The sequence below is a fragment of the Mustela putorius genome, unplaced genomic scaffold, assembly GCF_011764305.1.
Source record: "Mustela putorius furo isolate JIRA1106 unplaced genomic scaffold, ASM1176430v1.1 tig00000765_pilon_pilon_pilon, whole genome shotgun sequence".
In the NCBI taxonomy this organism is placed as follows: Eukaryota; Metazoa; Chordata; class Mammalia; order Carnivora; family Mustelidae; genus Mustela; species Mustela putorius.
Window position 1 is genome coordinate 10202215 of NW_025421470.1, and position 13304 is coordinate 10215518.

Here is a 13304-nt window from a genome sequence, read left to right on the forward strand (position 1 = left end):
CCGCTTCCAAACCTCTTATTTTTCTAGTGGTTACACTAAGCACAGTCAGGCCTTAGGTAAGCTCCGCGGCGCGGGGCAAGTGTTCCGTTCTCCTGCCCCCTCGCCTCTGCAGCCTCGGGGACCCCTGTCGGAACCCCCCCCCCCCCGAATGCGGCCAAATCCCGCGGGGCCCGTGCGGGTCTGCCATCTCCGGGGTGGGGGTTAGGAGCCACACGTCCCCTCCCAGTAACACCTGCCCCGCCCCGCAGCCCTGCAGACACGGACACTGGGGAACAGGCTCCTTTCTGGAACAGGGACGACCGGAGACAGACAGGTGGCGGGAGGGTGGCGCAGGGCGCCGCGCGCGGAGCTCGGAAGGCAGGGATGAAAGTCACGACTGCCCTCCGCACCGCCCCCATGTGGCCCCAAAGCAGCACCGTCGCGTGCCAGCGGCGCTAGCGGGCTGGGGACTGTCCTGCGCTTTCCAGAGTGAGTCCCAGAGTGAGTCGGTCCTCCGGAATGCGCCCGGCGCCGGGCTGCCAACAAGCTTTACATGCGCGCTGTCGCCTCCTCTCAAATGGCTCTGAACACACGTCCCTGTCTTGGTCTCCTGCACATGGGGGGGGGGGGGTCGGGGGAACACGTGGGGGAGGGGGCCGCCGAGGACGCCTTGCTGCCCAACTTGATTACTTGAATGTGTTTTCAGGGCTAGGACGCGCGGGCAGGGACGAGGGCGGAGCGAGGCGGCCCGGCGGCCCGGGATTGCGCAACACCCGGGAGGGGCCGGTCCAGGTCAGGTTCACGGAGCCCCGGAGATGATGGGATAAATACGCGGACAGGAGGAGTGACTAACTGACACCGTCGCCCTAATTGAGACGTTTTATGGTACCAGGTTTTATTTTCCGTTGCTGATAATTCTCCTGGGCTAATTACACCCTGGGCTAAAATTTCTCAGCGGAGCTTCTCAGCCCACGGTGGGGGCGGGGGGGGATTTTTGTACACATTTCTGATAAAATCAGATGAAGCAGTTGAAGAGCGCGGAGTGTCTTGTTTCCAGTGAAGTCCCAGACGCTTGGATAACCCAGAATCCTGTGTCTGCCTTTCAGATTCAACAGTTCTGAGGGCCTGTGATGGTAATTCTCAAAAAGGAAAACAGGAATGCCTCTGACACGTTCCGGGACATTCCTTTTGCCACAGAGGGCAGCTGCGGACTTGAGAAGAAGCTGCCTTTCTGGCCTGCCCCCACGTCCCCTGCACAGAGTCCCCCAGGCCCGAGGCAGAAGGGTCCCCGTGTCACACCCTAGAGGTCGGCAAACTAGAGCCTCTCCCACTTGCCCTTTGCATATTCGTGCCATTTAGAATCTGTGGGGGGAAAGAAATTTTTGAAAAAAAAAATTTTTTTTTTTCAAATTTCCTTTCACTGTTTTTTGCTTCAGGCAGACCACCTCTCCAGCTATGCACTGCGGTTAGAGGGAAGGGGCACCTCCCACGCCCCAGGCTTCCACTAAAATGTTCCTGCCCTGCCACTGCCTTTGAGGGACCAAATGGACTCCTGGGACCCCGGTCCAGACCTGACATTGGGGTGACGACCCCCATCGAGGTATTTTTGGCAGCTCCTCAGCACCCCTCCCTCTCCTTTCCTCCAGAGCAGGCCACACACCCACCACCCTGATTCTCCAACTACTTGGCTCTACCTTCTTTCTAGAAAATTCTATGGGGTCCAAAGGTTAAACCCGTTCTATAAAGTAAGCACTTTTCCCCTCCTCTACCCAAATGTAAAATGAAAGACAACTGGGGTGGGCAGAGGGAAGATAAAGAGGAGGCAATAAATCAGGAATATTCTCGTAGTCCCTTTTCTGATAGCTGGCTTTCATCCCAGGGGGTCAGACAGCACCCCGTGTGCAGGGAAGTATTCCAGTCCTTGCAGGAAACCAGGAGGGACGTGGGGGCGAACAGCTCATTTGGCTGCATCACAGAGATTGGGAGAAAATCAGTGAGTAATGACAGGCTGTCCTGTTTCCAGCGTGCTGGAGGCACTTGGGCCAGAACACGAACAGTAGCTGACCAGGGGAGGCAGGAGGCAGAAGGCGGAGTGTGACATGGAAGGCCACGCAGCCACCAGAGCCGCTTCTCCTCTGAGAAGACCAGTGTGGTCGACGGGAGGGGCCAGGACTCTCCTCTGTTGGCCGCTGACCCCATGGAAGGCTGGACAGAGAGAAATTCTGTGCCCGCCAAAGAGAAAGTCAGAGCCAACCAGACAGGCGATGACTCCCTCCCTCAAGTCCCACCCACGAACTTCCCCGAATTCCTCCAGTGTCCTTTGCCGGAAGCATGATGGCCTCACACACTTGGGAACTGGCCATCAGACGTGCACGGCAAGGCTGACACAGAGCGCTTAGCCTTCAGGCCATACGCCCAGCCCTCTCCCAAGTTCCGTGTGTCTACACTGACTGCATGTCTCCACAGAGGCTTGGGCTCCCTCCCTCTGCACACACAGGCTCAGTGCATGGACCGCCTGACTCTGGGGTCTGATGGACACCTTGCATGGTACCTGAGGACCTGACCGTTATCAACCACCGACGTGTGGCGCCTGGAATCCTCAGGGCTTGTGACAGAGAAATGTGGGAGCACTGACTGCTCTCTGTGCTGCCCAGGCTGCATCCACCCTGCCTCTGCACCCACCATTTGGTGCAGGTCGGGGCTGGGGAGAATGTCCCAACCCGAGGAGAAGAAAGGTGGGGGCCCTCCTCCCGGGTCTCTTCTGGCTCCCATTTAGAAGCAGGTGGGAGAACTAGGATAGCTCTAACCCTCGAAGCGGGGGGGGGGGGTGTCTGGAGGCAGGGACCCATCTTCATTCATTGGGGCCACTACCGCCGGGCCTGGGAGAGTTCCTGGCACTCGGGGAGATGACCGGAGGCCTGAGTCCTGCAGCTTCTGTACCCGTGAATCCGGGCTGGCTTCAGAAAGTGCCTCACAGCCCCTCCCCCCTCTTTCTTTTCTGGGCCAACGTCCATGAACTTTTCCCTTTCAGGAGCTCCAAATTCTTCCTACTAAGATATCTCCCATGGAGAGGAACAGCTAACAGGGGTGGGCCGGAGATGAGGAGGGGGGGGCAGAGGGAGAGCAGGGTGGGGGAGGGGAAGGCCCGAGTTACGAGCTGTAAAATCTTCCCCAAGCCTCTTGCTCTAATGGCGCGACCTGAAATGCAATATTTAAGTAGTTCTGAGACTTCCTGATTTTGACTAATTCTGTAAATGTTTTAAAAATGTAGGATTCTTTCCATTTGCCTGATAAATGGAAGTTTCTGTATTGAGGCAGAGTGCTCAGCCGGAATGAGCACAGCGCCTGGAGCCAGGGAGAGCCGGTGCGAACTCTGGCCCCGCTATGGACTAGTGTGCGACCTCGGGCAGTTCACAGGTTGTCCCTGAGCCTCAGTTTCTCCATTTTAAAAACAGGATAAGGAGACCTATGCCTTGCAGGATCTTGGTGTGATACACCTGGGTCTCCGGGGCACCCAAAAAAGGCTATTAGTGTCATTAACACTGGCAGCAACAACATCATTACTCCACCAAATGGGAGCGTCCCAGAACGGACAATTAAGGAATTGAGGGAACTTTTTAACAAGGCTCAATTAGTGTGATTTTTGTGCCAGACTGTACAGTCCTTAAAAAGCCACAGATTGCCCCCCCTCCCAAAAGTAACGCCTCCTATACCTATTCCAAGCGAAAATTAACAACTCAGGTCATTTTCTTAATTGCAAAAGCAAACACATCTTCAGCCAGGAGGCAAAAAAGGCAGGGCCTGGGCTGGCCTTCATGTCTGGGAGTGGTTGCACCAACCTCTTGGGGAAAGAGCATGTGGACCTCTGTGCGCACCTTAACTGATGGCAGGGCTGAAAAGCCCAAGGGGACTGCTTTCTTCTCAAGAAATGGCACCAAAGGCCCCTGCTGGAAAGTGAAAATGGATCTCCTCTCTGACTTTTGCCATGCTAAGTCTAAGGGACCCTGAGCAGTTCTGCACTCTCTCGTGTCCACTGTCACAGGGCAGAGTGAATTCCACATTATGGAAGAGTCTCCATCAGGATTCGAAGGTCTGTCTACACACCAGACCTGCATATCCACATGAAGAAAGCTTATTTTTTTTTAAAGATTTTATTTATTTATTTGACAATGACAGACACAGAGAGAAAAGGAGCACAAGCAGGGGGAATGGGAGAGAGAGAAGCAGGCTTCTCGTTTGAGCAGGAAACCCAATGTGGGGCTCCATCCCAGGACCCCTAGGATCATGACCTGAGCCGAAGGCAGACACTTAACGACTGAGCCACCCAAGAACCCCTTGAAAGAAGGTTATTTTAGCAAAGCAGGAGAGAAACAAATTGGCCAATCCCTTTCTTGTCGAATGAGAATGTTTTTTGAAGGAAATGCCCTCCAAAAATCAGCAATTTTTAAGATGATTTTTCAAAACTGGGAAGAACAAAGAGTCCCTGAATACCTGCTCTGATTTTAAATATGTTTCTAAACCAATGACAGCCCTTAATCAGATTTAATCCTCTCAAAATCTTGAAGGACACCTTAGAACTATTCCCATTGTACAGATGGAGAAAACTGAGGCTCAGGGAAGCTAAGTAACTTGCCCAAAGACACAGACAGGATTGGGTGAATAAAGATTTCTCTCATTCTCCCAAACGGGATCCAGTTAATGGTCCCAGCTGCTTTCTAGGTCCTCAAGACAGAAGCCAGAGTCTTTCCTCTCCTTTACCTGAACATTAGTCTGTCCCCAGCACAGCAAAGGTCTCAGCCTCCCACCCAAATTCCTGCAACAGCCTCCTGCTGCGGCTCCCAGCCTAGGGTTGCTAACTCCTCTGATCTTTTCTATATCTTGGACCACCCAGATAAGATACCATTTTCCTTAGATCTTAGGTCATTCAGCTGGAATGTTGTTCGAAAGCAAATTAAAATGACACTGCTAGAGTCCCTGCAGTGTGACCAAGGCAAAGTACCTCACCTTCAGAACCCTGATGTCCTCATTTACAACATAGGGTAACAGTATGCACCCCACCCCACTGGGCAAGAATTCATTAGATGTTATGGAGGACAATCCCTGACACCCAGAAACATTTAATCATCTGTTGCCCTGTGAAACTGAATGAGGGAAACCTCATTTAGCGTTCTCCTGCCCAACCAACTCCATTGCGGACACAACAGAAAGAAGCGCCCCCTGCATCTTCCAACAGGAAGAAGCCAACTTTGCTACCCCAACAGGAGGAAGGAAGATTTTCTCTTCACCGGGCAACGGCCCAGCCAATGAGAAACTGCCACAACTCAGCCAATGAAAAACCATCAACCTCCTCAAACTCTCTTCTCCAACAGACTTTCATTCAAAGCAGCCCCTTGCAAGTCCCTCCTTTTTCTCTCTAACGTAATGTTCCTCTCCTTTGCACTAAGAACTTACCTACCCGTTTGCCATGGTTTGCACATCCCAAATTTCAATCCCTCTGCTGTTCCCCAATTTACCCATTTTCCTGGTGACATAACTGGCTGTTTTGTTCTCAAGGATGAAGCTTTCCACTCTGTAACATAGGCCAGTTAACCCATTCACTCTCCCCAAATACTGTTCTCACTGACCAACTGCTGTGTCCTTAATTGTCCCATGTCACCCTCCTACAATACCATTTGTCCACCTCGAAACCATCTAACTGTTGCCTCCCAACCTGTAGGTGTTCGCTCCCATTCTGGATCCCTTTCTGTGGCTGACTGCTGGGCATTGCTTTTGCCCTTGGCTGAATTCTGCTTGCAATGCAGATGGCTCTGTCTGGCTTAGCACCAAATTGTTTATTAATTGTTTCCTGTTAGTTGCATATCTTCATAGTGGACTGTGTCAGCCTTCTGAGCAGGACAGGTGGATGACTGCTCCCTTCTAGTGTCTGTAACATGTCCATCTCCTACCTAACTCCCCTGACAGTGTCCACAGCACTAAGCTGCACCTATGGAAGTCACTTTACAAAAACTCGCCTGGTGAGGGGGCGCCTAGATGGCTCAGTCAGTTAGGTGGCTGCCTTTGGCTCAGGTCATGATCCCAGAGTCCCAGGATTGAGCCCCACGTCAGGTTCCCTGCTCAGCAGCGAGTCTGCTTTTCCCTCTGCCCCTCACCACATTAGTGTTCTCTCTTGCTCTCTCTCCCTCTCTCTCAATTAAATAAATAAAATATAAATAAAATAAAATCAATAAATAAAATAAATAAAAATTAAATAAATAAAATATAATTCTTTAAAATCCTCATAGCGTGAGGATTTGTCTTGCAAAGTTCTAGCAACTCTTCATCATGTACAGTTCCTTTAAAGTCAGCAAAACTCCACCTTCTCCCCAAGGAGACCATCCACCACACCCAGCCTCGTGGTCAGCCTCATCTGTCCTCAGGTATCCCCCCAGCCTGCCTGTCCTGAGGGTTCTTTCCCCACCCACCCAAAATGACCATCTCTGGGGAACAAATTACTCTGGTTTCCCAGGACGGTCCTGATTTTAAAGCTGGAAATTTTGCATCCTCCTCCCCCAGGCGCTGGGCAAACTGGAACATCTGGTCACCGTGCTGTCTGCCCAGATGAGAGCCTTACTTTTTAGGGGAGGAAAAACATGTAAATGTCCTCCTAGACTACCTAGAAACAGGGCTTTGCTCCTCTCTAACCAGAACATCAGCATAGATTAGTATAATGCACTGATTAGGTAGCTGATACCTTGAATGCTCAACCCTATCAGCTCCCTGGGAAAGCAGACAGATAAACAGAGGGTAAGGTCTCAGAGGTCTGGGAAGGAGGTGGGAATTACGACTAGCCTGGCAATCTCCCCAAGTTATGCACAGCCAGCTTTCCCCCTCTGAGTTGTTAGGGAAGCCTTTGAGAAAGAGAAGCAGTTAAAAACCAGTGGTGGGGTCCAGGTGGCAAACCTACCCCAGAATCGCCCAGCTCTGGGTGTAATGGACCCTCTAGACCCCAGGGGACCACAGAAATGGGGCCAGAAATCAGGATCTCCTCATTTGGGAACCCCTATGTCACTCTCAACAAGGGCCACAATTTCTCTTGGATCCTCCCTATTACCCCTGGGGTTAAAAGGAACAGCAAGAACCTCCATCCCAGTGAAGTAGGAAAACCTTGCGAGTATCCCCGGCTTCAGAAACCACTGGGGAGAAAGTTTGCCTCACAGGAATTTGGAGTTGATAGCTGAGTACTGATTGGGAAGTGCTACCTTATTTTATCTCCCACCTGCCAATCCAACAAGAAGACAAGTAAATCTTCTAGGAATAATTCACCTGGGTCCTTAAGAGGATAACAGATCCCAGTTCTCTTGCCAGTGCCATTGCAAATGGAAGAGCTATGTGGTAAAACAGTGAAGAGGAGGACAACTAAGACACAGCACTTATATACTCTACCACCCACTGTTCTAAACACTTCGATCAACTCAATCCTGACAGCAACCCCATTAGATGCAAGCACTATTACTAGCACCATTTACAGGTGAGAAAACTAAGACACAGAGAGGTAGAGTAACTTGCCCAAGGTCACCCAGCAGGGTTGGAACCCAGGAGCTGGCCAAAGTTGATCCTCTTCAGCCTACTCTGGACACCGGCCTATGTTTACATAGAACTCCAGCAAGGTTCTTCCTCGGAGCAAAGGTCTACCTCTTGGTTTTAGCCCATCTCTTTTCAGTAAGGATTGGAGGTAGCTTGGGGAATCCATAATAATTAAAAGGTGCATTTTAGAACCAGGCGCAAAGGACAAACAGTGCTTGGGACAGAAAATGGATCTGGGTGAAGGCTACTGAAAATGCACGTCCTGTGGGGCAGGGGTGGGGACAGTAGGGAGAAGACATTTGACAATCCTGGGAACATCTTTGGCGGCCGGTGGGCTGGGGGGCCTCTGGCCATGTGCCACACATTCTGTTCTCTCTCTAAGAAACTCTTGCCATAACTCAAGGTGACAATGAGTTTGACATTGTGCCCCCATCCCCACAACTACAACACAAACAGCCCTTCTGCCCAATTAACACCAAAACCCCCTGCCCCTATCCAGAGCTGACATCTGCCGACAGAAACTAGGGAGTCCTGCAAAGCCATGACCCTTAGCAGACAGTCCCACCTCGTCTTCCAGCAGGGCAGGCAAAGCCAAAGGGCCCCTTGAAAGATCCTGTCGATCCACTAGGATTCACTCCAACACAGACCATGTAGCCTGTCCCATGCCACGTGGCCAAGGGAGTTTGGATTTGGAATTTTCTTAAGGCAGATAAAACCAAATGCCTGTTTGCAATAACATGGATGGAACTAGAGGGTATTAAGCTAAGCAAAATAAGTCAGTCAGAGAAAGACAATCTTCATATGATCTCCCTGCTATGAGGAATTTGAGAAACAAGACAGAGGATCATAGGAGAAGGGAGGGAAAAATGAAACAAGATGAAACCAGAGAGGAAGACAAACTATAAGAGACTCAACCTCCGGAAACAAACCGAGGGTTGCTGGAGGGGAGGGGGTGGGAGGGATGGGGTGGCTGGGGATGGACATTGGGGAGGGCATGTGCTATGGTGAGCGCTGTGAATTTTGTAAGACTGATGAATCACAGATCTGTACCCCTGAAACAAATGATACATTATATGTTAATTTAAAAAAAAAACACACAACAACAAATGCCTGATCTTGGCCATGAACAGGCTTCACTAAAAAACCCACAGAGAGCCCTAAGCTCCAAGCAAGACCATTTCCTGCTGCAGCCCAAGGATGTTCAGACTTGCTCTTCTCCCTGGAGAGTCTGAGAAGGCATTGGTTAAGGACCAGGAGGACAACCTCAGAAGCAGACAGGAAAGTACCCACCAACCAACTTCCTAAGTAGGTCTACTCTTAACACAACTCATTCTGGCCGTGGCCTGGGGTGATGAGCAGAGGGCGAAACCCAAGCTTGAAGATGACTTACTGGTGCACGGAAAGCAGAATAATGGCTCCTGGGGATGTCCACGTGTTGTGTTACCTTCTCTGGTGGAAAGAGCTATGCAGTGTGATCAATGCTATGGGTTCCAGATAGACAGGTGATCCTGGATTACCAGGTGGGCCTAATCTGATCACATGGATCCTTGAAAGCTATGGTATGTGACTGGTCTGCAAAGATTTATAAGGAGGGAATAATGACCAGAGAGATGAACACTGCTGGCTTCAAAGATGGAGGAAAGGGGCCATGAGCCAAGAATGCAGATGGTCTCCAGCAGCAGGCAAAGGCAGAAATCTGGATTTTCCCCAGAGTCTCCAGAAAGAGACAGAGCCCTGCCTGCTCATACTTTAGTTTTGGCCCAGGAAGACTCAGGTCAAGCTTCTGAGATAATAAATTTCAGTTGTTTTATACCATCAAGTTTTGGGGTAATTGGTTACATCAGTAGGAATGAATAGTTAGTGGTTCCCTATGAGAATGCTAAACCTCTTCTTAAGACAGCTCAGCGGATCAACCAACTGATCAGTCATGGCGAGGAACAAATCCTGAAGCAAATGGCACTCAGCCTAGTCCAAAAACTTCCTGCATGGAGCCACTCCTCTCATTTGCCAGGGATTTGCGTGATGGCCACAGGCACTGAGGAGGACAAGTAAGGCTACCATCTGAAGAAGGTCCACGTTCACCCAAGCCAGGACCACAGCAACTCTATATGGACTTGTGAGCACTTTGACCTGAATGGTGGGGACTCTTGCTTGTTCCTCCATGTCACCTTTGGGGTCACCGCCTGTGATGACCAGCCCCAAAGGTAGCTTTCTTTCCAATGGGACTCACATGGCTATTGTCTTTGCCCAATTTTTTATTTGGTAAAACCCAATTTGAGGATTCATACAGCCAAAACTCTAACTGGTCACAGTCACAGATCATCACATCTAGAGGATAAGGAGCACCCCCCCCACCCCGCCCAAGGACATTGTGCCCCTTACAATCTTGGATCCTTACTGTAGTTTTTAGAACCTGCCTTTTCAAAAGGCCCTTAGAGCATCAAACTGTGGAACGACATCAAGGGGCTGATGGCGCCCCCTAGTGGTCCTGAGATGCACATTCAGACTTCCCACCTTCTTTTTACCACTTCAGCCCTAACTAGGTTCTGGGGGAGAATTTCCCAAGTTCCTTTCTTAGCGCCTGCAGGAGGCTTTCCCTTCCTGATTTGCCAGGGCCTCAGGGGTTTCCTGCTACCTAGATTTTCGATTTTGAAACCAGTAAAGTCCTGAATAAACGACAATGCACTGGTCTTCCTACCTTTGGGCGCCCTTTTAGACCCCACGTTAAAACCACCAAAGAGGGCCTTGTCTCTCTTTGTCCTAGCACTGCCACAACCAGATCCCAGACGCAACTGGGACCTGAACAATGCGGCTTTTAAAAGGCATCCTGATTTGAGATCAGCTGTGCGTACTTTGTTCATGTTAGGAAAACAGCAGTTTATGACTTGCAAATTATTTCTCAGTTTTCACTGAAGTACAATTGAGAGAGGAGGGAGGCAGTACAGTGCGCGGGAAAGCAGGATCACTCCCTTTGCTGGGCAGAAGAGAACATGAAAAAAAAAAATCTAATTATCTCTAGAAGTGTCCAGATTCAGGTTTCTCATTTTGCTCAGAATTCTGTAGCTCTTTTGCAAAAGTCATTAGAAACCTGTAGCTTCCTGAAAAACAAAAGAGGTCCTTGCTTTCTCTTTATTTTTCTTTGTAATGTTTATAAGTTTTAAGGAAGCCAAAGGCCTAGAACCATCTATATACAAAGAAGGAAGTTTAGTGCCTCAAAGACTCTTAGGTTGGTTTCCATGACCAACGTAGGAAAGTTCTATTGATCGGGACACGGAAGAGGACTAGGAATTCTGTAGAACTTTTTGTTCAGACTGAACTAACCAGGGAATCAGAAATATCTTAAGGATATTCTTGAAATACAGGTTTAGGATGAATGTGGATTGAAGATGCTTTCCTTTTAATATTTGGCAGAAACCAGAAGCTTTGGGGTTACCTTTTCAGGTGGAAGGCAAAGTTCACCGGGACAGTGTGAGTCGCAACATCTGTAAGAGTCCAGCCGGCTAAAGATGCCCATACCAGCCTTCCATGAAGGCCTGCAACTCAGAGAATCATCTAGAAAAACAGTCATGGTCTATTAAGGTAAGTGGTCGCTGTTATTCTTCTCTTTCCCAGGAGGACACCGGCCCCAGTAACCGCCAACCTTCCCACAAACTGACGCTGTCCATCTCCTCGTACACAACATGAAAATGTCCCCTTGGATGACCCTTTCTGCACCTTCCTACAGGTGTTTGCTCAAGTGGCAAAACCAGATCAACGCTCTTGTCTTGTTTATTAAATGTCATTTTGTAAAGCTATGCTTGTCCGATCTCCTTCCAAAAGGTTCGAGGCACTTTTGAGAAGCCCTATTAATTACTACAGCTATAGCTGTAGTAGGATATTCAAAATTTCATATTAAATCATTTGGTATACTATCATGGCATATTACCTGGCCATAAAAGAATGAAATCTTGGGGGCACCTGGGTGGCTCAGTGGGTTAAAGCCTCTGCCTTCGGCTCAGGTCATGATCTCAGGGTCCTGGGATCGAGCCCCGCATTGGGCTCTCTGCTCTGCGGGGAGCCTGCTTGCCCCCCCCCTGCCTCTCTGCCTACTTGTGATCTCTGTCTGTCAAATAAACAAATAAGATCTAAAAAAAATATGAATGAAATCTTGTCATTTGTGACAACGTGGATGGAACTAGAGGGTAGAATGCTAAGTAAAATAAGTCAGACACAGAAAGGCAAATACCACATAGTTTTGTCTATGGGTAGAATCTAAAAAATAAAATAAAATAAAATAAAATAAATAAGAGAACAAACAAAACTCACTTTTAAGTACAGAGTAGTGGCGAAATAGGTGAAGGGATTAAGCGGTACAAGCTTCCAGTTATGAAATAAATAAGTCACAGAGATGAAAAGCTCAGTGTAAGGAATATAGTCAATAATATTGTAATAAGATATGGGGAAAGGTGGAGACTCCATTTAGCGTGATGAGTACCACATAATGTATAGATTTGTCCAATCGCTATGTTGTGCACCTGAAACTAATAAAACATTGGGCCTCAATGATACTTACATAATTGAAAGAAAAAAAAAATCTGGTATACTGAAACAGCAACCACAGGTACCAGGTAGGACAAATAGAACAGAGCCGTTTCTAGGCATTAGACCAACTGAGTCTCCTGCAGTTGTCTTGCCTAATGGAATAATGGATTATCCCTGAATGACTTTTGCACTTCGACAAGAATAGCAAACAAAGAGGGCACCTGGGTGGCTCAGTGGGTTAAGCCTCTGCTTTCAGCTCAGGTCATGATCCCAGGGTCCTGGGATTGAGCCCCACATCAGGCTCTCTGCTCAGCAGGGAGCCTGCTTCCCCCCCCCCCTGTCTGCCTCTCTGTCTATTTATGATCTTTCTCTGTCAAATAAATAAATAAATAAAATCGTTTAAAAAAAAAAGAAAGAAAGAAAGAATAGCAAACAAAGGAACAGCTCCCAGCACAAAACACAACTTCTTGCCAAGGAGAAAGGTGATTGCACAACACACTATGGGACCCCAGGCCAGATCAATGATATAAGGGAACGGTATTTTTTTATTTAAATGCAAATGTAGTAAACTTTGTCCTGTATCTCCCTGGTTAATAAAAAACCTGAGCACCTTCAACTTGCTAATTTTCCCCAACTCACCCTGTTTTCCCACTGCAGGTAAGCCTGCATTACTAAACAGAAATCTCAGGCCTTACAACCTTTGGACTCTAACCAGCCTACCATTTTGCATCAGTGACAGGAGACAGAAGAACCAACCAGGAGGACACAAAATCCTATCAGGTATAAATTAGGGAGCGTTGGTTTAAGCTTCAAAAGCAAGAAAATCAGAGTCCGAAAAAAAAAATATATATATATATATATATATATATATATATGCAGTATTTAGTAAAATGACAATATTCTAACAGAACTATGCTTGAGAAGGTAAGGACTCCAGTTGTAACGATTAGATTTTATTTTGCCTTTCCTTGCAGACTCTGATGAGTTCCTTACAAGCTCAGGGGTTCCTAGATTATGGAAAATAAATGTGCCAAACTTGGAAGTTCTCTGTCAGGGAAGAGAGACGCGCAGTACCGATCAGCAGTTATTCACAATTTAAACAGGGAGATTTGGGGACTCAGACATTACAGAATTATCTGGAGGCTTTATTCGTCCCTAGGACTATATTCTATGCCCCGGCCTGACCCATGCAACAGGGAAGGCAGGTGGCCTCAGGCCAAGGGGATCAGCTGCTCTCCAGA

At 48.5% G+C, this 13304-nt stretch overlaps 1 protein-coding gene and 1 long non-coding RNA gene across 2 annotated transcripts in view; one reads left to right on the forward strand and one right to left on the reverse strand.

The window, feature by feature from the left end:
* The window catches only part of CLIC6 (chloride intracellular channel 6), a 50003-nt gene that overhangs the window by 17402 nt on the left and 19297 nt on the right, over positions 1–13304 (reverse strand). The gene's annotated exons all lie outside the window — the stretch shown is intronic.
* LOC106006281 lies at positions 694–4176 on the forward strand. The gene is made up of 3 exons (XR_001180256.2): positions 694–864; positions 1416–1579; positions 2003–4176. It is a non-coding gene; the product is annotated as an uncharacterized LOC106006281 (long non-coding RNA).